Raw genomic sequence first — 26,167 nt, forward strand, 5'->3', positions numbered from 1 at the left:
CACAAGCTTCATTACTATGAGGGTTGTAGCTATGATAACAGTAAAGATGCATGATATCATTCTGAGCTATTTTGCACTTACTTTCATAGCTCTAATGCTATACCGTTTTATACAGCAATGTTTACAAAAAAGCTTAGATGATATCATCAGTTATGTGATCAGTAATGTCATATGAGATGTCATCAATGATATCATAAATTATGTCATAGAACATGCCATGAGTGATATAATTTGTGAGGTCATAGGCAGTGCTGGTGGGGGCACAAGTTATAGTTATCCCTGCAAACTATAACTGGTGAAGTTCTGTGTTTTTTTAGATCAAAATATTAATATTTTCACTGTCAAATTCACCTAACTGCAGTGTTACTTTATCCTTTAGTCTTTTGTAATGATATATATAACAAATCGGACAAAGTTGGGAACGTAGTGCTTTGGCCAAAGAATGAATATATGTTAGAAGCATGCAGACACTTGGAGGACATAGAGGGGCCGATTCCGATCCTGTAAAAAGGCCCTACGAATCGGCGTATGGAGCGTTTTCTCTGTACGACTCGCACCCGGTTAACTGTCCCTCCAACCTAGGAAGTACGATTCGTACAGAAATCCTATTTCCGTACGAATCGTACAAAAGACCGTACGTGGAAAAAATACCTACGAATCTGATCCGGAACAGCTTGTACGCGACGTCCGGATGTATTCAGGCAGCGGTTTCCGGCACAGCAAGTACGATTCGTCCCTACGTCACTCTGTACGGCTTTTTTTTTATGGGAGTCAAACACAGCCGGAAAAGCAGAGTTCGACGTGAACCGCTACGCAACGGAACCCCGGTACGTGACGTACACACCATGAACCCCATCGTACATGTCATCCTGGTCCTCTTGGCCTACGACCTGGTGCACCGCACCCGACGCACACACCACAGAAGGTGAGAACAACACCCAGGGGCCAGGGGGGGCACGAAACATACCCCATCCTCAAACCCATACCTATAATATGGAGGCCATACATTACCACCAGGGTCTGGTCACTTTGGGGGCGTGTCCAGCAACCCCTGCGTACCGCAACAACGGAAGTGGATGTGTATGGTGCGTACCACACGTACCCCTACGACACCATTACAACAGTGGCACGGACCATACCCACGCATGAATGCGTGGGTACGGTGCGTACCACACATACCCCTACGGCACCATTACAACTCAGGTACGGACCATACCCACGCATGAATGTGTGGGTACGGTGCGTACCACACGTACCCCAACGGCACCATGCCAACTCAGGTATGGACCGTACCCTGGGTACGGTGCGTGCCGCACGTACCCCTACGGCACCATTACAACTCAGGTACGGACCATACCCACGCATGAATGCGTGGGTACGGTGTGTACCACACGTACCCCTACGGCACCATGACAACTCAGGTACGGACCGTACCCTGGGTACGGTGCGTGCCGCACGTACCCCTACGGCACCATTACAACTCAGGTACGGACCATACCCACGCATGAATGCGTGGGTACGGTGCATACCACACGTACCCCAATGGCGCCATGCCAACTCAGGTACGGACCGTACCCATGCATGAATGCGTGGGTATGGTACGTACCACACGTACCCCTACGGCACCATGACAACTCAGGTACGGACCGTACCCACACATGAATGCGTGGGCACTGTGCGTACCACACGTACCCCTACGGCACTATGACAACTCAGGTACGGACCGTACCCACGCATGAATGCATGGGTATGGTGCGTACCACATGTACCCCGTTATGGCAGCAGTAAATTTGGGATAGGATGCGTACACATGCCAGGAATGTGGGCCTAGAGGACTGGCCCAGCATGTTACCTTCATATTGGTGTGTGTGTAGGTCCAGGCCAGCAGTGTACAGCCCCAAGGGAGTGCGTGGGTGGGTGGCTCCCAGCAGCGTCCAGACATATGAGGGGTGGGTGCATATCACTACCAGCAGTGGACAGACATATGAGGGGTGGGTGCAGAGGACTCCCAGCAGTGGACAGACATATGAGGGGTGGGTGCAGAGGACTCCCAGCAGTGGACAGACATATGCGGGGTGGGTGCATATGACTCCCAGCAGCGTCCTGACATATGAAGGGTGGGTGCATATCACTACCAGCAGTGGACAGACATATGAGGGGTGGGTGCAGAGGACTCCCAGCAGTGGACAGACATATGCGGGGTGGGTGCATATCACTACCAGCAGCGTCCAGACATATGAGGGGTGGTTGCATATCACTACCAGCAGTAGACAGACATATGAGGGGTCGGTGCAGAGGACTCCCAGCAGTGGACAGACATATGCGGGGTGGGTGCATATGACTCCCAGAAGCGTCCAGACATATGAGGGGTGGGTGCAGAGGACTCCCAGCAGTGGACAGACATATGCGGGGTGGGTGCATATCACTACCAGCAGCGTCCAGACATATGAGGGGTGGGTGCAGAGGGCTCTCAGCAGTGGACAGACATATGTGGGGTGGGTGCATATCACTACCAGCAGCGTCCAGACATATATGGGGTGGGTGCATATCACTACCAGCAGTGGACAGACATATGAGGGGTGGGTGCAGAGGACTCCCAGCAGTGGACAGACATATGCAGGGTGGGTGCATATCACTACCAGCAGCGTCCAGACATATGAGGGGTGGGTGCAGAGGACTCCCAGCAGTGGACAGACATATGCGGGGTGGGTGCATATCACTACCAGCAGCGTCCAGACATATGAGGGGTGGGTGCATATCACTACCAGCAGTGGACAGACATATGAGGGGTGGGTGCAGAGGACTTCCAGCAGTGGACAGACATATGCGGGGTGGGTGCATATGACTCCCAGCAGCGTCTAGACATATGAGGGGTGGGTGCAGAGGACTCCCAGCAGTGGGCAGACATATGCGGTGTGGGTGCATATCACTACCAGCAGCATCCAGACATATGAGGGGTGGGTGCATATCACTACCAGCAGTGGACAGACATATGAGGGGTGGGTGCAGAGGACTCCCAGCAGTGGACAGACATATGAGGGGTGGGTGCATATCACTACCAGCAGTGGACAGACATATGAGGGGTGGGTGCAGAGGACTCCCAGCAGTGGACAGACATATGCGGGGTGAGTGCATATCACTACCAGCAGCATCCAGACGTATGAGGGGTGGGTGCATATCACTACCAGCAGTGGACAGACAAATGAGGGGTGTGTGCAGAGGACTCCCAGCAGTGGACAGACATATGCGGGGTGGGTGCATATGACTCCCAGCAGCGTCCAGACATATGAGGAGTGGGTGCAGAGGACTCCCAGCAGTGGACAGACATATGCGGGGTGGGTGCATATCACTACCACTAGCGTCCAGACATATGAGGGGTGGGTGCAGAGGACTCTCAGCAGTGGACAGACATGTGCAGGGTGGGTGCATATCACTACCAGCAGCGTCCACACATATGAGGGGTGGGTGCAGAGGACTCCCAGAAGTGGACAGACATATGAGGGGTGGGTGCAGAGAACTCCCAGCAGTGGACAGACATATGAGGGGTGGGTGCAGAGGGCTCCCAGCAGTGTCCCACTCCCAGGAGGATGGATGTCTTTCACACACTGCATGACACACCACGTGTGGGTGTGAGGACATATAACACATGCATACCAACCCATGGTGGATCCAGCACAATACACACCCTGATTTCATGCCAACAGACTGTATGGTCATGTAACTGCATACAAAACTAAGATAGCCAAAGGGAACACACACTGTCACACACATCCCAGGACTGATAGGAATGTCCAGGTGCTGGTCCAGCCAACAAGATGTTGTCTCTCATCTAAGAAATAAGGTTCAATTCCACCAGATACAATGCCCACAATTGTGAGTCAGGTGCCCAAATACCCTGCATAACAAGTACCATTTGTGTGGTAGGCCGTGATTACACACATGCATAGTGCTGAAAAGGGACAATTTCTCCCTGAAGGCATTCCTACATACCCAAAACACAAGTACAGTGACTAGCAAGGATGGCACAGACGATTCAGTAGGAGACATCGGTGAGCAGGCATGGCCATTGTTGAAGGGATCCGTCACCAACAAAGGAAATGTTGACACAGGTCAGCAAAACAATTGTGCAACTGTTTGCAGGGAAGATGTCAGGTGCCACAGTGGAAGGAACACTCCTTGGGACAATGTCTCCAAAGAAAAGGAACACACTCTACCAATGATTCTTTGCAGAGACATTGTGATGGCACACAGATACCATGGTCCACCTCATGACCATCATACAAAAACATTTCTCAGAACCCTAACACATTACCATAACAACATCTCCAGGAGCCTCAGCACCAACATCAAGTACCTGAAATGCAATAGTGTTGAAAGTAAAAGAAAAGGCTTTATTCAGAACACAAAATTATAAATTAAGAAGACACTATGTACAAAGGCCAATGGCCAGTCCTTTGTTATAGTCCAAGGATGGACGTAGGGGACCGTGTTCACCCGTACCTTGCCTGCACAAAGTAACCTTAAGGTTTGTCGAACGGGGGGGGCATCATCTGTGGCAGGACCAGGCACCGCAGGGACAGGAGGGGGGTTGGGTAGGTGTGGTGGGTGCAGGGCTGGACGTCTCCACCACAGGGGGTGGGGCAGCGCCAAAGGTGGAGGTGAGCTCGGCGCTGCACACTGCTGCCAGGGTGTCCAGAGTAACCCCTGCACCTGAAGATACCCCAGGGCCAACGGAGGGGGTGTGGCAGAGGGATGGGGTGCAGCGCTCTTGGGGGAGGGGGTAGACATGGGGTGAACTCAACTCCCCTGCCCGGGAACTTCGTCGCCCGCTTGTGGGGTGGTGTCACAGTGGGGGTGAGGGCCAGCTCACCCATGTAGAGCTCTTTGGGTGACAGTTTGGCAGGGGAGCTAAGGGGAGTGGTTTTGGAGGAACTGGGTTGTGAGGACTGCAGACTCTGACTGTAGCTGTGTGTCTGTCGTTTGCCCCAGACCATGTGGGTGTGCCTACATCCCCCTGAGTGTGCGTGCCAGGAGGTGTGTGCTGTGCCTTACTTGGGGTGTGCTGGATGTGTCTGTTGGGGTGCGTGCCTGTGACTGTCTGTGTGTTCGCTAGGCAGGCATGGGAGAGGGCAGTGTGGATGGGTCCGGGGTAGGGGGGGACGGAGCCCCGCAGGAGAGAAACTGCTTCCGTCAGTGAAGTGTCCATGGACCACAGAATCCTGCGTTGCTCAGACATCATTGATGACATGCCCTCCACGAACGACACCCACTGTGTGAGCAGTTTAGTGTGTCCATGGAGGACATGCAGCACTGATGCCTGACCAACCTGCAACTGGCGCAGTGTGTCCACAGACTCTTCACTGAGGGCAGCAGGGGTGACAGGGGCAGGGGGTGCAGTGCCTGGTTCGAAGGAGACATGGTGGGACCCTGCACAGACAGAAGGGACGGGAGCAACTGGGAGGGCGGAGATGACAATGGAGGAGGTGGGTACAGATGGTGGGATGCTGCCAGTTGTTGGTGCATCCTCCGCCTCCTCAGGGAGTTCAGCCTCGGACCCGTCGGCATCGTAGATGCTCTCGCCTCCAGACAGGTCCTCCGACTGACTCCCCTCGCCCTCCGTGCCACTGGCTCCTGCGGACTCCACAGCACTGGCGGCACTGTCGCTGGGTCCCTCCTCAAGGTCCATGCAGGTGTCTCCCTCGCTTGTGTATGATGATGCTGTGGGCATGGAGAAGAAACCAAAATGCATCAGTCACCTGTATACATCTGACACATGAGCACAAGAACAATTGGTCACAGTGCATATCAGGCAATGCATCATGAGTAACAGCTAGATTACTCCGCACATATGTAAGCCCTGTACTGCCCAGTTGTTAGACCCACCATGCCACTTTGACACCTGGAAAATACATACACAAAAGGCCACAACTTGAATGAGAAATACACTGAGAAGCTAGTGTCTGTGAACCGGTGAGCACAGCAATACAATGAAGTCATGACACCTCTTGTTTAGCCTGAAAGAAACAGTAGTGATGCACTCAAGGTAAACTAACACACCTCAATACTCAAGGTGTCACCACACTCAGAGACCTGTAAGTCCTTTTAAACACAAAACTAACAAATGTTGGTACCTTGGGACTCACAATACTTTACACAATCTACATGTTTTGAATGTGCAAATTGGCCATTTCGTGAAAAGAACACTCATGTGGCTGCATGCAATGTGTCGCACAAGGCAGTGCACACAAAAGTACATGTACACTGTCATTGAAGAAGCTGGCACCTTTTCTGAGAAGCCACTGTTAGAAATAAATGGTGTTGCAGAAAGTACATATACATGGGCCCACGGAGGTCTTGATGTCTTGACACTCGTTAGTTTGTATCACCAACAACAAAGGAGTCTCACAAAATCAAGACCACTGTGGGAACATGTATATGGAGAATCTGCAACACCATTTAATTTGAACAGTGGCTTCTTTGAATAGGTGCCAGTGTGTTCCATGAAAGTTGAAATGTTGTTTGGTGTGCGCTTCCTTGGTAGACTTTTTTCATGCAGGCACATCAGTGTACTTAACACAAATCATCCAATTTCCACATTTAAAACATGAACAACTGTTGACAAGTGCTGTGAGTGCCAAGGTACAATTTTGTAAGAGTAACAACTTTAATTATGTCAGTTGTCACCAGGCCATCCGTCACCTGATTACACAGTTGGCTACACATTTGACCTACTGCCTGTCATCTGGAGTGGCACACATGTCCACACCCAGGACAATGCAGAAGCTAATGGGCCTGCAATTGGGTGGGAAAAAAGCCCAGCTATACTGTGGGGACACCCTCATGGCAAGCCAGAATGTACACACAGATGTCAGCACACAAAGTCCAAAATGCGTTGCATCAGAACCACACACAGGTGCAAAAAATGTATGATCAGGATTCATGTTTGTCAAAAAATGACACAGGCTGCAAAGCACGACCATTGAGCACTGGCCACCATCACAGGGACACTGCACAGTGTATTTTTGTACAGGCAATTCTCACACACAAGTCAGACCTGGCAATGAAAAATCAGGGTTGCACATGTATGCCTCTCCCGCACCCCCCCCCCCCAATACCTGAGTCAATGTGATTGATACAGATCAAGAACTGACACCTCTTATTCTGGGTTACAACAACTGTGCTTGAAAAATAGCTTCATCACCTCGTGGGGCTGCAAACACATATTTGTGACAAAATACCATCAACAGATTGTTGTGAATAGCCACACAGGCACTGCCCAGTGTGAGTATGCACAAGCAAAATGGTGTATCCCTGTCCAGTGGACACAGGTAGCACACATTAGCAAAATACAAACTAGGCCAGGGAACAATGCCACAGAGGCAGACCTATGCAGAACACACAGAGAAAGTGCACAGTGTTGGATGACACACATGATTAGGAGGCCAGGATGTCTCAGGGGACTGTAGTGGGCACACTGCTCCATGGTCCTGGAATGAGCTGACTGCACCATGTTCAACCGTCATGGAACTATGCATATCTCACACTCATGCACATCATGTCGGAGGCCACAACATTGGTCATGCATGCTGCAAGGGTGTCCAGTTGAAAGCTCACACTCCTATGTGGAGACTCAGCATCAGTGACAACAACTATGGACCCCCAACATAGTGAACAGGTCATGGCACAGGCAAGGTACCAACACAAGTCACAGACCACCCTCCCACATGATGCAGAAAGCAATGTGCACTTAGATGTACTGGCACCCTATATGACCATGTGCAAATGTGATTACACACAGACCAGGGGACACATGTCAAGGAGGGGAAGGGATGAAAAAGAGCAACAGGTGACATTGGGGAACAGAAAATGCACTGCACATATCAACTCTGGGAGTGTATCCAGGCTACAGAGCACTTACAAGAGCCTGCAACACATAACATGACAAACAGTCATGTACCTACCCCCTCCTTGCTCCAGTCTCTCCTGTAACTGCCTATCGAGGTCTGGGAAGACCACCGCCAGGACACGTCTCATTTGGGGTGTTAGCCGTCGGCGTCCGCCATGAGGGCGAGGACTGTCGAGCCCCAGCTGGACCAGGGCGATCCGCCGGGTCCAGCACCGGATGTCCTGCCACCACTTGCGGACCTGTGACAGCTGGCGACGATGCTCCCCCTCAGATCTCACGGCCCTGACGATGTGGTTCCAAATCACCCCCTTCTGGTAGGCAGTTACCTGTCAGGATGACAAAGTGACACACCATCAATATACCTGCTCCATGTCCCCAAGACACACATTTGAACCTCTTAGAAATGTTGAACAGGGCATAGGATGCAGACAGGAATTACATCATACACAATAAGAAATTGGCCTGTATGCAAGCTCCAATGCACTACATGGCATTGAAAGTCAACCGGTTGGCATGAGGGTTGCGACACACTCACTGATCATGCCACACACTGTGCAGCACATGCAACAGCAGGCTGATGGCCAGCACATGCCAAGCAGTCACATGTCCCACTCCACTGACGCACCCTCAGCATACTAGATAGACACACCCAAGCACAGGAAACTCGCCTGTCATTGACAACAGCAGATGCAACCCTCACTTTGCACATGTGCCACTTGCCAGTGGGGTGTCACAGGTGTGATGCTAGCTATGCAAGTCAGACACACAGCACGGCTTACTTGTCACATCAGATGGGTAGATATGTTGCCACCTCCATGCAGCTGTGGCGCAACACTTCACATAGACACTCACCCACATGTAAAGGAAGATTCATACACATCAATGTCCATGAGGTCGTACACATCATTTGGACACTCTCACCACAGGTCCACTCAACTCATACACATCTGTGGGTACAGTCACCTGTCACACCGGGGGGAGCACTGAATCACCTCAGGACAATAGGAAAAAAAGCCACCAAGGATTTCACAGGCTGAATGTGTCATGCACTATGCAGTGAAAGTCACAGTAAGCACAATGCAAGTGAGGAGTGCACACAGGAACTACATCAGGCTCTGCATGAGAGACATCAGCATGTGCCCCACCCTGGGACCCACTCTAAACAACATAGCATGTCTGTCCCACCTGGACACTATATTGACAGTCACACAACAGGTGCCTAGGCAAAGGTAGTGGACTCAGCACTTACCTGCTCCCCTGGACTCCCATACAGTTTGGGGTACTGTGGGAGGAGGGCGTCCACCAAGGCCTGATTCTCCTCCTGGGTGAATGGCTGGGCCCTCTCCACAGTACACAACATGGTCCAGAGGAAGCAGAGACAGCAGCAATGTTGTCGACTGGAAAGTTGTGCAGGCAAGTGCCCTCTCATGGGTTCTGGCTGCCTTATATCTGTCTTGCTGAGGGGCATTCATTTAGAGGAGTACATAGTGATTGGTCAGACTCATTTGCATCCTACGTTTACTCCAATACCTTTAAACATACACCAATGACTTTAAACATACACCAATGACAGCATTCGCATCGTTCAAATTTTGAGCATCATGTCAAGTCTACAATCACTTTGCAACATTGTATTTTGTGGCCAACTGACTGTTCCAGGACACATGATCGACACTTTCCAACTGAAAACTCTGTCTCCATGACAACCAGCATGCATTTAGGGCCTAATACTTGTCCCTTATGTGTCCCCTATGTAATTTTTAAATCCACACACAGGTACGGTGTGTTTCACACGTACCCCTACGGCACAAGTACAATGTTGAAACGAAGCGTACACACGCAATGATTGTGGGTGTACGGTGCATTTCACACGGACCCCTATGGTACAAGTACAATGGTGAAACGAAGCGTACACACGCGATGATAGCGGGTGTACGGTGCGTTTCACACGTACCCCTACGGCACAAGTACAATGGTGAAATGAAGCGTACACACGCAATGATTGCGGGTGTACGGTGCGTTTCACACGTACCCCTACGGCACCAGTTGTACAGTGCGTTTGACAGGTACGTGTACTACTAGTGCGTACACGTACGTGTACGCACTAGTAGTACACATACCCATACGTGTACTACTAGTGCGTACCCGTACTACTTTAGTACACGTACGTGTACGCACTAGTAGTACACGTACCTGTACGTGTACTACTAGTGCGTACAGGTACGTGTACTAAGGTAGTACACATACGGGTACATGTACTACTAGTGCGTACACGTACGTGTACACACTGTACTACTAGTGCATGCACCGTACGTGTACTACCTTAGTACACGTACGGGTACGCGCTAGTAGTACACGTACGGGTACGTTTTAGCAGCCATGTTGGAGCACCTTGATGAATTCATCACATTTCCTACTCCTGAGGAGTTGACAGATGTCAAGGGTGATTTCTATGCCCTGGGAGGGATGCCCCATGTCATTGGGTCCATTGATGGTACACATGTGGCTTTGGTACCACCACAGGCACGGGAACAAGCCTATCGCAATAGAAAACATTACCACTCGATAAATGCCCTTGTGGTGTGTCTTGCTAACATGCTGATTTCCCATGTCTGTGCACGTTTTCCAGGATCAGCACACAATGCCTACATCATAAGGCGTAGCAGGGTGCCACAAATGATGCTGCGGCTGCACAACGAACGAGCCTGTCTTGTTGGTGGGTATACTCTGTTTGTCCTGTGTGTTACGGTATCTTTGGCTCTTACGCCATCTCCTGACCCTGTTTTTTACATGATGTTTCCATGTAGGGGACTCTGGATATCCCAACATGCCATGGCTAATGACACCTCTCCGCAACCCAAGAACAGCTGCAGATCACAGGTACAACGATGCACACGGGCAGACCAGGCGAGTGATTGAGAGGACGTTTGGCCTCCTGAAGAGCCGATTCCGGTGCCTGGACAAGACAGGCGGGTCCCTCCCTTATGCCCCGGAGAAGGTCTGCCGAATCTTCCTCGTGTGCTGTATGCTGCACAACATGGCAGCTGAGAAGGCAGTGCCACTCATCCTGGATCCGAATGAGCAGGAACATCCACCCGTGGAGGATCAAGGGCTTGCTCACGAGGCTAGTGAGGAGGAGGAGGAGGAGGATATCCGGAGATAGCTCATACGCAACTTCTTCTCATAATGGTGAGTCACTGGGTATGAGTGTGCAAGCTTGTAGAATTGAGTGGCATGTGTTGCAATGTGTGTGTCCAGCTGACTGAATGCAAAGTGACTTGGATGTGTCTTCTGATGTGTCACTAGAGTGATGATGTCATGCCATACAGTTTTGCGGAGAGACATTCATTGCAATTTGCATGTGTCAAACATTGTTCATGTTTGGTAAATGTCCATGTGTGCGGTGAGAATTGTTTTAGGTGACTTCTTGTGTGTCTGTCATTCCCAGGTATTTAGCGCCTGTTGTCTGCTCGTGTCATCGTTGTCCTCCTGCTATTCCTCATGAGGATTGCAACGTGTGCTGAATCAGCGTTCCATGCACGGACATGTGGAAGGTCAGTCTTGGTAAGGTTTGCAGCAAGGATTTTTTGTGGTGGTACGGGTTTGGAATGTGTGGGGACTGCTTCTGTGCATGTTGTGGTACCATGCATACATGTCTTCTCACCATGGAGCATATAACATGTAGCATCACTCCAATGACATAATAGTCACCCTTCTTGATAGTCATCTGTAGTGGAGTGTGGCGTCTGATGAAGGCATCAATGTGTGTAAACCTTGCCTCTAAAACATTGCAGATGCTATGGGTGGACATAGTGGGGGACATCACAACAACAGGCTCCATGGGGAATTGCAGCCTCTCCATGTGCAGCAGGATGTGTTTGGCTCATCCCCTTAACTGTTGTGCCAGTTCATTGGGATTGACATCATCCGTGTTGTGAAGGGGGTCTCCAGCGTATGTCCCACATGTTCTGTCAACTGACCTGTGAGTCTGTTACTATGGATGCATATCCCTTTGTGTGTGTATGTGGAATAAAGGTGTTCAGCACAATCCAAAGTGCCTCATCTCTGTCACTGCAGCTCTCTAGACTGTTTGCTTGCGTCATCGATGGCATAATTGTCAAAGATTGTGCATCTGTGTGTATGTGTACTTTGGTAACATGCATGCAGTGCTTTATGGCTAATGATCTCTATTGTGCATGAAGTACCTTGTTGGGTATGTATTTGTGCAGCTTGCTCCCCACAACGGGACGTGAACGCCTGCTGATGGTGTGTCTCCTTTGCGCATCTCCGCATTTTGTTGCCTGATCCAGTGGCTGTAATTTATGGTGATTGTTCATACATTTTCTCGTAGTGACCCATGAGTGACCTGACACTGCTTCCTTTACATACCTGTTGCACTGTGCCTTTCAGACCTTGTCTGTGTGTGCTACTTTTTGCCTAATTTCTAACCCCTTCCGCCTGCTGCTGCCTCACCTGCGGCACCTCCCCGCCGAGTGCCCTGATTCTGCAACCCCCACGCCTCCGAAATGCTCTGTCCTTCCCCCTCCACCCATTCGAAATGCAGGCAGCAGCTTTTCTGTGCCACTGTAGCCCCAGAGCCGTGCCAAAGGCAGGTACGTATGTGCCTGCAACATGCACAGTGCACAATCCTCTAGTCTTTGCATGACCAACGTCACACAACAGGCTCATGCTGCAGCCACTCTCCAAGCAATGTCATCGTGACAATCATCCTCCTGCTATCAGGCAACCCCTAAGCACACACACGACACCTTTGCATGCTGAGTGTGCTACTCCAACTGCCTACACAGCGCTGCCCAGCCTACAAGACCCTGTCAGAACAACCAGGTAATGTGCCTCCTACTTCACACTCGCTCCGTCCACCAGCACGCCATTGGACTCTGTTACCTCCTCAACACGACAGCCCCACACATCACCTTCATGACAGTAACCTAGACAAAAGCATCCTCAGCACATGACGTCTTCATTGCCATCTCGCACGGATACAAGACCACCCGCAGGGACAGCAAGACCAGTCCCGGGGAATGAATTGCTATTTATTCACAAGTACACCCTCAGAGTCACAAATCCGGGTTTGCAGCAACTCCATGGCAACCCTCAGTGTAACACTCCTCTACAGATCTGCAGGACTACATCCACTATTCCGCTAAGCCATCAACACGTACATCTGCACGCATGCCCTAACCTCCACGGGCTACATGTGGCTGTGTGCCAGTAACTTCTTGCTGGAGGGGAACCACACCACCATCCATCATTGGTCCATCAACATTTGACTCCACGTCTCCGACAAGCAAAACACTGCCCCACACCCCGCTACCGATCCCCCAAAGTTGCTTGATGTAAGTCACTAGAGAGAAGCTGTGTGGGACACTCAAAACAACACCCCCGCAACACCCTGCAACCTCACGCACTGGATCAGCAACTGATCCAACAATCTTGCCACATTGACAGACTTTCCTGTGAAGCACAACAACAGTTCAGGCACCTGGGACAAGGCAGACCTACAGGACTCATACAGATCTAGCCGGACTCTTGTGCCCACCTTGCAACACAAAGAGCCATCATTTGCCTTACAGCCCTGGAAAACACCACACACAGCCATCACCATATCATCAGCAAGGACAAGTGGAGATCCTTCAGATAGTGCCGAGACACCCAAACACACGACATCAAGGAGCTCATCAGCATTGTAAGTGAACTGACAGCAGATCTCATCCCTTGCAACTTTGTACCACTGCAAGCTCATGGGCATACACGACAGCCTTGGCACATAGACGCAGACAGCACTATTATCCGCAGGACAAACCCCCATCAGGTTATGGACTCCCATCAGCAGCAATGACACAACCTGGCTCATTGCAACATACACCCCATCTGGCCCCTTCCCACACACCATCTAAACCACATCATTCCACATCCTTGAAGCCCACGTCCAGTGCGTCCCGAATGTCTCCTTTGAGTTTGCCACATTCCATGGGTGCAGGAGGCATGCAGAGACCCAGACCCTTCTTAGACAACGGACAGCAGTACCGCAGGATCTCCTGGTACATCACCCTGCTTCCCTACCCAGGAAATGTCATCAGGAAGACACTCAACAAGCAAATGACAATTTTCCTCCATGCAACCTTCTCCAGGCAACCAGCACCAGACCATCTTCCACAGTAATCACACCCCTGCCACCGTCAGCATTGCCACCACCATCTACAACTTTGCCATGCTCAACAATGGTGAGGCCACCACCCTTGACCTCTCAAGGGCATTCTACACCATGTGCTACCACACTGTCAGCTCACACATCTCCAACACTGGTATCCAAAGGATGGCCCAGGGTTAAATCAGAAAGTCGCTCACCAGCAAGGCCCAGGGAGTCTGCCTCCACCCTGCAACATGTAGTACACTGGGTCATCCGGCCCATGCCACAGGGCTCTTCTCTCAGCGTGACGATCTTCAATGTCTCCATGACCACCCTCTCCACCATCACATGTGCACACGACCTCATCATCATCTCGTATGCCATTGACACCCAGATGCTCCTCCAACTCACCAAAGACCCAGCCATTGCCAGATCCAAACTTCAAGAAGGCATGAGATCCGTTGAGGAATGGCTGAACATCAGCCACCTGAAGCTGGACTTGTCATCATCTGAGGATTGTCCCCTTACAGCTGGCTCAACTCCTTGTGTCCCACTGGTCTGTGCACCGCACCAGCACCCAGTGGCCAAGCACGCAAGCTGGTGTTCATCATGGACCCATCGCTGACAATTACCATGCAACTCACCACCATCTGTACCTCATGCTGCAACACCCCCCACATGCTGCAAATGACCCACAGATGGATCCACTCCAAGGCAAGACAGACCATCCCCCTGGTCCACGACACCAGCCGGCTCAACTACAGCACCGGCCTCTACGGAGAACAACAGCAAAACTGCAAGAGAAGTTGTCCACATCCTGGGTGTATCCGCACACCTCATCTGCAACATCCCCCACCCCAGCCCCATCACCGTCTACCTGAGATAGGTACAATGGCTCACTGTGTGCTGCAGGATCACCTTCACACTCCTCAACCACACTCAGGAGGCAGTCCACAACCCCAGACCCAACACCGACCTTGGATGTCTGTCATCCAACACCCCGTTGGCCCAACTCTATGCAGCCCACCTTGCCCTGGCCACCATTCATCACATTCACATAAAAACTGCATGCAGGAGATAGTTCTGCCACCTCGCAAAACAGACCTGGGACTCCCTCCCCGGGCACATCAACATGACCCATGACCTCTACACCTTCATGATACTCTTCCATATTGGTCTGTCTGAGCAGTATTGCAAGCCCCCCCTCAGCATCTTGAGGCCATCACGTGTGAGTATTGGGCTCCATGTCTGTATTTTGTGATACATTGTGACCCATGTGTGTCCTCGACCGGACTCAGATCCAAGTGTAGGGATGGCTGGAGTTTGTTCCACACTCAGTCATACTTCGACATATCCCCACACGTATGTTGTGTAATCATGCTAAATGACTGCAACATAAAATCTTATGTCTTAATTTTTTATTTATAGCTCTGGGGCGTGATTTGTGCACAGAAAAAGGTGCTATGCAGGGACCATAGAATCCAAAGTTCACAGGGGGAGATGGGATCCTTGGCATTTGAAGTCATCAGAGTCCAGACCACAGTGTTTGACATCATTGGTCAGACTGTGACCAGCAAGTCCATGTGGCAGATGATGTCAGTCAATGAGGTGATGCTGTCGCACATAAAGGCCATGTGCCAGGCCAGGTGACCTGGGAGATGTGGATGGGCCGCTGCCTCTCATGGTCTTTTCTGTGGACGACCCACCTTCCTCGCGGGACCCTCAGATGCAGGCCTTGACGATGCTTGGGACGCTCCGTCGGACGAATCCTCCTCCTCCTCCCTCCCTGTGGCTGGTGGTGGTCTTCACCTGGTGGCACAGGGAGGGTTGCCCATGTTGTCGGCGATCCGACGGAGTGAATGGCTTATGTCCCTTTGCACATACAGGAGCTCAGCCAGTCTTGCCTCCATCCGTCCTTGGTGTTCTTGTTGACTGGCATGTTGCTCGGCCTGCTGGTTCTTGATCTCTGTGAGGGTCAGCACTGCCTGGCTGAACTCCCTGGTGTCACGCCAGTATGCCTCCATGATGTTGTGGATGTGTGACATACCGGTCCCTTCAGCTGGCTGGTCAGGTTCCCACCACCCCTGCCCACACGAGCCTGGCCTGCCGTTTTGGGCACCTCGGGACTACGGGACCCCTGAGGGATGGCAGTGTCGGTGTTGTCTGCCTCCTCCTGGGTGCCCGCCGCACCTTGTCCCTCCTGGTCAGACTGGCTCAGTTGTTCACTGCGGGCAGGGCTCCTCGGTGTCTCCTGGGATGTGGCAGGAATGGGGGTAGTGGTTGGCACAGATGGTCCTGAACCAGGTTCTGCAGGGGCTTGGACACCAGAGGGTCCAGGTCGGTCGGGGTCATCCGTGGAGTGTTGAGAGGTGTCGCTGCCGGTGGGATCAGGTTCCTCCCGAGCCTGTGACTGTGATTCTTCCCCCCCATTGTTGGGGGGATGTTCATTACGTTGCCCTGTGTGTGAGAGACAGACAATGTTAATGCTGTTTCATGCAACATGCATGTTTCATACACATTCAAGTTGACACTGTTCCTCCAGGTAGTTGTATGTGCCTAGCATTCTCCTCAATGTTCACTTGTGGATGGGTATGTTGCGGGGGACAGATTGATATGTTCTCCTGAGTCTTTGACATGTCGATTTGTGGCTTGGATGCTTCTTCGGCTATGTATTGGTCTTGTTGTGTTGCATGTCCATTGTGACAGTGGGTAAATCCATTGCCTGTCCTGGTGGTGTCTGCTGGTGTAAGGGGTGTGTGTGACAGGGCCTGCTGGTGGGTGTAGTGTGATTTGGCAGTGGGGCTCCCAGGTGATGTAGCTGTCCCCCCATGGAGCATGCTGCCATGACAGTGAGTGTAAGTTCCTGTCCTAGATATCTGACCTTGTTGTCTTGGTGTTTGTGTTTGCACTGGTCACAGGAGGGCCTTGTGCTGCCTACACCCAGGTCGAGTGGGAGCTATCTTGTCAGTACTTTCCCAATGACTGTGCATTGCGCATGGTGCATGGGTATGTAGCTGGGCCATATGGGATGAGGGCAATTGTGTCTGATTTATGATTCAAACATGCGTTTTGTGCCACCCACCCTCCCAGCATACCAGACATCCATTCTTGGGTTGGTGGTTCATGTAGCATGGGACGTAGCATGGCCTTGCTTTCTCAATAGGGCATACACATGTTATTGGCATTAGCATAGTTTTTGACTGTGGTTCTGGCCGGTGATGGCTTGGGGGTAGTTGCGTGCATTTGGTGAAGTTGGGGTGTGGATGGCATTACCCCCATGTTACGTAAGTTGTTTGTGTGCTCACAAGGCTCTGCAACTCCTTGGAGTCCATGTACTCCCACCGGCGGAAGCATGGCCATCGCCTTCTCCTCCCAGGGATGGTAATGTACTGGTCTGCGGGGCGCACCACCTCCAGTGATGTTGCTCTGGGCGTAGTCCTCATTCATTTTGCGCTTGACCGCCCTCCGCAGATCGTACCACCTGGCTTGGCATTCATTCCTGGTCCTTCTGATGGGTGCAACAGCATTCACCCTATCGACGATCCTCTGCCACAGGCGTTATTTTTCAGCTATGCTGGTCTGTCTGACCAATGTTCCAAACAGCTGTGGATCGACTCTGATGACTTCATTGACAAGGATCTCCAGCTCCTCCCTTGTGAACTTTGGATTCTTGTCTGTGGGCATGGTGTGGGGTGAGGGTGTGGATGGTTGTGGGTGTGTGGGTCTGAATGTGACGGTGTGGGTGTGAATGTGTAGAGGGGGTATGTGTGAAGGAGGTTGTGTGAAGGTGTATATGGTAAGGTGGATGGGTGCAGTTGTTGGTGTGTGCTCTGTAGCTGCAGTGAGTCTGTTGCAAAGGCTCATGGTTTATGTGTGTGGGCCCTTTTTATTGGTCCATTTGTGGGTGTGGCTCAGTTTGAATTTTTGGTGGGTGTATCATAAGAGGTGGTTGTGAGTTTGCCCCTCTGTTTGCCTGTTTGGATGTGTCCAGGTTAGTCCTTTCCATTTCTTGTGCAGTGTGGACGTGTTTTGTGGTGTTGTGCGAGTCGAATAGACCCTCCTTGTGCTGTTTTCCAGTGTCCGTGGTTCAGTACGATACAGGGGTACGAGTTGTACAGACACATGGCCCCATGCGTTGTGTATGTACGGGGCTTACGCCGGCATTGCTATGTACGGTGCGTACACCGCCATCGCTGATGTATGGTGCATACACCGCCATCGCTATGTATGGTGCGCACACCGCCATCACTATGTACGGTGTGTACACCGACATCGCTTATGTACGGTGCGTACACCGACATTGCTATGTACGGTGCGTACACCGCCATCGCTATGTACGGTGCGTACACCAACATCGCTTATGTACGGTGCGTACAGCGACATTGCTATGTACGGTGCGTACACCGCCATCGCTTATGTATGGTGCGTACACCGCCATCGCTATGTACGGTGCGTACACCGGCATCGCTATGTACAGTGCGTACACCGCCATCGATTATGTAGGGTGCGTACACCGCCATCGATTATGTACGGTGCGTACACCGACATTGCTACTGTACGGTGCGTACACCGACATTGCATTTGTACAAGTCATTCCCCGTGTACGGGACGGACGTTTTCCGCACAAATCGTAAATCAGTAAGCCGGTCCGGATCGTACTTGTACGCTCGGACTGTATTTTTACGATTTGTACGGAAAAGTGTCCGGGTCCGTCTCGTAAAACTTTTCCCGCTACGATTCGTACGGATCGGGCCGATCCGTATTTACTTTTTCCCGTACGAATCGTACTTCACGGGTCGGACGTGATTTGTACGATTCGTACGGAAAAAAATACAGATAAGAGTCGTACGGGAAAAAAAAATACAGGATCAGAATCGGCCCCAGAGTGTTATGAAAAGTCAAACATTCTATAACTGAAAATAATCAAAGAGACATTTGGCAAACACCTAATAAAATGGAAGAGGGATGGCTCATCTCCAACGATTAATTTTAGTTTTTGCAAAATGAATTTCCGATAACTCCAGTTATATACTTCATCCCAAAAATTCATTAAAAAGTCACTCCTATTCCAGGCAGACCCATCATTTTGGCCAGAGGAGGACTGTTGTAAAAAGTATATCAATATGTTGACTACTATCTGCAAGAATTTGTACGAACGTTGCCTTCCTATAAACGAGATACTAGCCATTTTTTAAGTAAACTGAAAAATGTTCGCTGATCCGAAGAGTATTTATTGATCACATTAAAGATTTCATCTTTATATAGAAGCATCAATCATACTGATGGACTTAAAGCCGTGGAACTTTACTTGAACAAATGACCCATCCACTGCTATAAGCATAACACTATGATTTTAGAAATGAATAGTTTTTGTCTCCATAATAATTATTTCATGTTCAACAATGAAGTGTTTCAACAACTAAGAGGGGTAGCCATGGGGGCCTGCTTCTCCCTGAGCTACACATGTTTACACGTGGGGCTGTGGGAGGAGAAGGTCCTTCAGGTGGCACATAAGGAACAATATAATAATCATGTTGTTAGCTGGATGCGTTTATTGACGACATCTTCATTATGTGGAATTGTTCAAGGGAAGATGCAGATACATTTGTGACTAAGATCAATGTTAACAATGTCAACTTACAATTTAATGCTGAGATGGATAGGGCAACCATTAATTTTCTCGATGTTCATACCAAAATAGTGAGCAATAAAGTAGTAACAACTGTACATCGTAAGAGTACTGCAGGGAATTCAACCCTGCATGCCGCAAGCTTCCATCCACACCATCTTATAAAAAGTATTACATATGGAGAATTCTTGAGGCTGTTGGCCCTTTCAGGGCATGATTAAGAATGTTTATAATAGTATCTCGGAATGTGGTGTTGAATTTCAACACAACTGTAGATTGGTGTCCAGGAATGAGGAGTCGTCAATCATGGCCACAGTGGAGAATTTCATTGTGTAAATATACCCTTCTCAAAGTGTGACATTAGTCCATTTAGGGTGACACCAATATTACCAATAGGAATATCGAGCTGTATGCTGTAAACTGTGTAATGAAATGTGTTATACACAGGTTTTTGTCACTCCAATATGGCGACCATGTTTTTTCAATGTTAGTCCTTTATTAATGTTTATGTCCTCATTAGGACTGATTTAAACATGACCGTTTCTGGCACGCCCAATCACACGGAGGAAGGCATTAGCCGAAACACGTCTGTTTTTGCAAAGGTTCACATAAGAATGAAAACTTTGGAACCAACCCCTGAGAGTGTTGGACTTCATGCGTATGATGCATGGAGAGTGTGAGCAGTAATTTTGAGCGTTGGCACACCCCTGCGAACTAAGCACCCAGCTGCAAGTTCACGGGCAAAGATGCTTGAGGAGCGCATATACATTTACATATATATACATATATACATGCATACATATACACTTACCTTAAGTATACTTAACTTGCGTGGTAAAGGCATGTGTGGTAAAGGTATATTTGTGGTAAAGGCATGTTTGGTAAAGGCATTGTGGGGTAAATTATGTGTGGTAAGGCATTGTGTGGTAGTTTCGTGAGGGCACGTGCTAAACTTACTTTTGCACACGAGTTATAGCTACTTGAGATAACTAGTACAATTTTGTGGGTTTCTTAATTCAAAACAGCATGTTTAACTTTCAGTTCACCTACGTATAACATACCTTTAACCTTTTGGGTGCTGTCAGTGAATTTCTAACTTTTTTTCATTATAAAGTAAGATATTCTTATAAATTTTAACTGTAACTTAATTTTAATCTGTGGTTGTTTTTCAGTGAATTTCTATGCTTTTTTATTGTAAAGTAAGATGGTAATTGCTGTTTTCGGCGTAGGGACGGGTGCCAAACCTCTGCAACCCCCCAGTCATCTAAACCCCGCAGGTACACTATCTTTTTTTGTTTTTTGGTGGATCCATGGATCCACGGTTATGTTATGTTATGTTAAGCGCATTTTTATAGCGCACGACTCACCCGGGGGTATCTCGGCGCTTACATAGTGATAGGAGGCTGATGGATGAAACCAGAATCAAATTGATACATGAATTCAAAACAGAAAGGCTTTTAATTGTTTCCTGAATATGCTATAAGAGGTACATTGACGCAGGGCAATAGGCAATTGGTTCCAGTACCGAGGGGCAAGGTACGAGAAAGCTTTGTCCCCAGTGCGGCTGAGACGTATTCGGGGGACCTTTAGGACAGCTAAGGAATTAGATCTGAGGTTATGACCAGATACCTGTTTGGTAAATTTCTTTTGCAGATAATAGGGGCCTTTGCCGTTTAAGGCATTGTAGGTGAGGCAGCAGATCTTAAAGTTAGAACGCTTCCTTACTGGTAACCAGTGAAGCTCTCTCAGCAAGGTGCCTGAGGGGGAACCTGCCGGGCGATTCAGAATCATTCTTGCTGCTGTGTTTTGAATCACTTGCAATTTAGCAAGCAACGTTTCGCCTACTTCAGCCAACAGTGTGTTTCCATAGTCCAGGTGACTAATCACCATGGTCTGGAACAGGGTTCTGTGGTGTTTGGTGGGCAGATAGGGCAAAATCTTGCTTAGGAGACATAGGCTATAATAACAGGATCTAGAAATGGCTGCAATATGATCTTTCATAGATAATATCTGACCAAGTTTTAGTCCAAGATTTTTCACAGATTGTTTGGGGATGGGGGCAACTCCCAGCTGAGACGGCCACCAATCATCCGTCAAAATGGTTGATGCTTTCCCCATTAACATAACCTCGGTTTTACTAGGATTCAACTGAAGGCAGTTCTCCGTCATCCAATTTGAGATGGCGAGCATACCTGCCGAAAATCGGGTTTCCTCAGCTTTTATGTTGGAGCCGATTGTAAACATAAGCTGAGTATTGTCAGCATATGAGATTATCTCAAACCCTAATGGTTCTACAATTTTCGCCAAAGGGGCCATGTAAACATTAAATAATGTTGGATTTAGGCAAGAGCCCTTGGGTACGCCCTTGTCTAAGTGAGTTTTCTCTGAAAGGTAGGGCCCTAGCATAATCGTTTGACGTCTATCAGACAAAAAATTCTGCAGCCATTTTAGGGCTGTGCCTTGAATACCACAGGAATGTAGTCTCTCCATGAGCTTTGAGTGTGAGATGGTATCAAATGCCGCGGAGAGATCTAGGAGGATCAGGACTACCGATCCTACAGCATCCATTACCTGCCTAAGGGAGTCAGTCACTGCCAGGAGAGTGGTCTCAGTGCTGGAGCCTGGACGGAACCCTGATTGTGATGGGTCCAGAATATTATTAAACTCGAGATATGAGCTTAGCTGCCTATTTATTGCAGTTTCCAATTATTTAGCAGCAGGGGTAACAAGGATATTGGTCGATAATTACTGAGTACCTGAGGGTCTGCAGTTGGCTTTTTTAATATAGGTCGTAGATATGCTTCTTTCCATGGGGTGGGGATAATACCTGATTGAATTGAGCAATTAAATTTTTTTGAATTTCAGGAGCACAACTAGTAGATAGAAGGGCTATTATTTTGGGGGGCAGGGGTCACATGGCGAACCATATTTAGCAGAGGATAATGAATTGGTGACCTCATCTAATGTAATTAATTCAAACTGGTCGAGAGTGCACACTGTCGGTATTCCCAGTTCTCCTGGTCCAGTAGGGGGTTCAGGATTCTGGGACTTAGTATTTGAAAAGTTAGCATAAATATTTGCAATTTTTTCATGAATATAGGCTGCTAATGAGTCGCATAGTTCTTGAGATTCCGTTGGGGATTGTCTGCAAGCTTGGGGTGACACAAAGTCCTTAACTATGTTGAACAGGACTTTGGATGAGTTACTGGCCTGGTCAATGTGATTCATAATAAAGGTTCGCCTAGCAGTTTTTATACTCTGATGATAACAGGACAGAGATAGTTTATATGCCTGTCTGTCCAACGAATCTTTACTAATTCTCCATCTATTTATCAGTTTTTAGCTCCGATGTGTACCAGGGGGCTGATTGCCGCCACTGAGCGGGGCTATATTTTTTGGGAGGGATTATGGAACCTAGTGATGTCACTAAGGTGGAGTTAAATCTTCCAGCATCCCAGATACGTCAGAATCATCTGAGCCACTCTCCGATGTATATGGACGGAATACCTCCTTAAAGATTTCCAGGGATAGGTTATGCCAAGGTCTACGCAACTCCTTCTTCCGTCCCGCAGTCCTTGCTGGGATCGTAGTGGACTGAGATTGGATGGAAAACATGACCATGGAGTGGTCAGTCCATATTAGGGGATAAGGAGAGTTACAGATCAGGTGATCAATATTAGTAAAAGATTAAATCCAGGGTGTGGCCAGCCAAATGTGTAGAGCCGGTGACCCTTTGGGAAAGTCCAATTCAATTAAGACTAGTTATAACCTTGTTCACTTCTGGATTAGAGAAATCTTCGCCATGAAAGTTAAAGTCCCCCAGCAGAATAAATTTGCTGGATGCTAAGACTTGTATGGCTATTTGCTCAATCAAATAATTGAAAAAATTGGCTCTAGATCCTGGAGGCTGATAAATCAGCGCTCCATTCCAACTGTCCGTTTGGTAAATCCTTCTTTTTGATTTTCATATAGCAGGCTCTGTTACTCAGTTGGTTTTCTTTTTCTGTCATGTACATTCTCTAGGCCCCAACACCATGTTACCAAGTTTATCTGATGGCTTCAAAGTTCTATTACTATATTTCCCCAATGAGACAATTATTTCCATCTCCTGAGACCAAAAAGTACAATTTCTAACGATCTTATTAGATTTATGACATTACTTTTTTATGTCTTGGGTCTCTAAATTATATAAGGTATCAAGTAAGTCAAGTGGGTATGTGGAATACATCTAGATTTGGTTTTATAATCACCTTCACCGCTAAATTTGATAGGAAAGCCTTGAGATTCTAATATTGTACCATAGTCCTCATCATTCCTCCCTCCAAGCACATTAAAGGGCACACACATCCACTCTTGTCTTGCAACAATTAAATGGCATTTCAGGACTTTATCACAGACTTAAATGTAAGAACATTCTGGTGCCGATTACGATCCGGTAAAAAAAATCCCCATACGACTCGTATCCGGTCTTTTTACCGTACGAATCGTACAAGTCTTATCTTATCTTAAATGCAACTTGTAAAGCGCGCTGACACCAAAGGCTTCCTGGCGCTGTTAAGACAGAAAGAGCGAGGGACGAGTAAGGCGAGAGTCACTTAGGTTAGACTCAAAGAGTGAAGAGGTGAGTTTTTAGTAACTTCCTAAAGTTCAAGAGGGAGGGAGTGGATTTGATGAAGAGAGGAAGAGGGTTCCAGAGACTGGGAGCCAAGTAAGAAAAGCGGCGGCCACCGAATTTCTTTGTTTTAATTTTAGGGGTGACAAGTAGGTGGCGATAAGCAGATCGAAGGTTGCGTATTGGTTGATGAGGGATGATTAAGGATTTGAGGAACGCGGGGCCGGGACAATGGAGAGCTTTGAATGTGAGGCAGGCCACCTTAAAGGCTACTCTCTGGCCTATTGGTAGCCAGTGTAATTTATGAAGTAAAGGTTTGGCCGATTGCCATCTGGGGGTTTTGTAAATGAGACGGGCCGCTTGATTCTGAACTACCTGAAGCCGATGTAACAGAGATTGAGGGAGGCCATGATAGAGGGAATTCGAGAAGTCCAGCCGGGAAAGCACAAGTGAAATGACGACTTGGGTGAGTGCGGCAGGTGGAAGTAGATGACGAACTTTACGACTCTTCCGGAGCTGATACATACATGATGAAATGACCGCACCCACTTGATTTTTGAGGGATAATTCGGAGTCAATAATCACTCCCAGGCTCTTCACTGATTTGACCGGGGCTGGAGGGAGACCAAGCTCCGAGGGCCAAAACTGTGGGCCCCAGTGGATGTGACTGAGTCCAGGGAGGAGAAGCTCAGTTTTTCCGGGATTTAGCTTCAATTGATTCTGGTTCATCCAGGATTGAATATGAATCATCACGGACTGAAATGTTTTGATGTCGTGGGGGGAATTAAGGGAAAAGATAATCTGAAGGTCATCGGCATAGTTGTAGACAACTGCGTCCCATTTCTGAAGGGATTGAATCAGGGGCCTGAGGTATAAATTAAACAAGAGCGGTGAGAGGGAGGAGCCCTGAGGGACTCCGCAAACCACGGGCGTTTTGGTTGCAGTGTAAGGGCCTAAGCGGACGGCATGAGTTCTGCCAGTCAGAAAGGACTCAACCCACTTAAGGGCGGAGCCCTGAATGCCCGCTTGCCTGACACGGTGGAGAAGGATGTCATGGTCCACCGTGTCAAATGCGGCGGACAAATCCAGAAGTACAAGGGCCTGAGAGACTCCTGCATCTGCGTTCCTCCTAAGAGTCTCCAAGACTGCCAAAATGACAGCCTCAGTAGAGTGGGCAGGCCTGAAGCCGGCCTGGTTAGGTGCAAGATAACCAGAAAATTCAATAAAATTGGAGGGCAGCAAGTGACATGAGCCTCCAGAAGTTTTGAGAAATAGGGGAGAAGGGAAATGGGACGATAGTTCGACGGTTGTGCAGAATCAGCACCGGGTTTCTTAAGGAGGGGCAAGAGGGTAGCCTCCTTAAAAGGACTGGGGACAATGCCTCTGTTGAGCGAGCCATTTAGCAGGGGTAAAACACAGTCAGGTAAGCTGAGACAGATACTCCGCAATACGGAAGGTGGACATCTGTCGTTAGGAGAGCCTGATTTCACACGGATGGCGAGTTCCGCCAGTGAGGGTGCGTCCAAGGTAGGGAAAGTAGAGAACGTGAGGGAATTGTCCGAGGGAAAGTTCAATGTGAGTGACTTGGGTGGAGAAGGTATAGAGTTTTTAATTTTTTCAATCTTTTCCCAAAAATAGAGATTGAGGGTGTCACAGGCTTCTTGTGTGGGGGTTTGGGCTGGGAGAGTTCTGTCGTCGGTAGTGAGTTCGTTCATTACCTTGAACACCTCTTTTGATTTATTTGCTGCGGACGAAATCCTGATAGAGAAGTGTTCTGTTTTTGCTGCAATGATGGCCGATTTATATTCCCTACGTGCAGTCATATAGGACTGCCTGGCTACGTTGGAATAATCACGTCTCCAGATACGT

Source organism: Triturus cristatus, chromosome 5_1 (genome assembly GCF_964204655.1).
Source record: "Triturus cristatus chromosome 5_1, aTriCri1.1, whole genome shotgun sequence".
Taxonomy (NCBI): domain Eukaryota; kingdom Metazoa; phylum Chordata; class Amphibia; order Caudata; family Salamandridae; genus Triturus; species Triturus cristatus.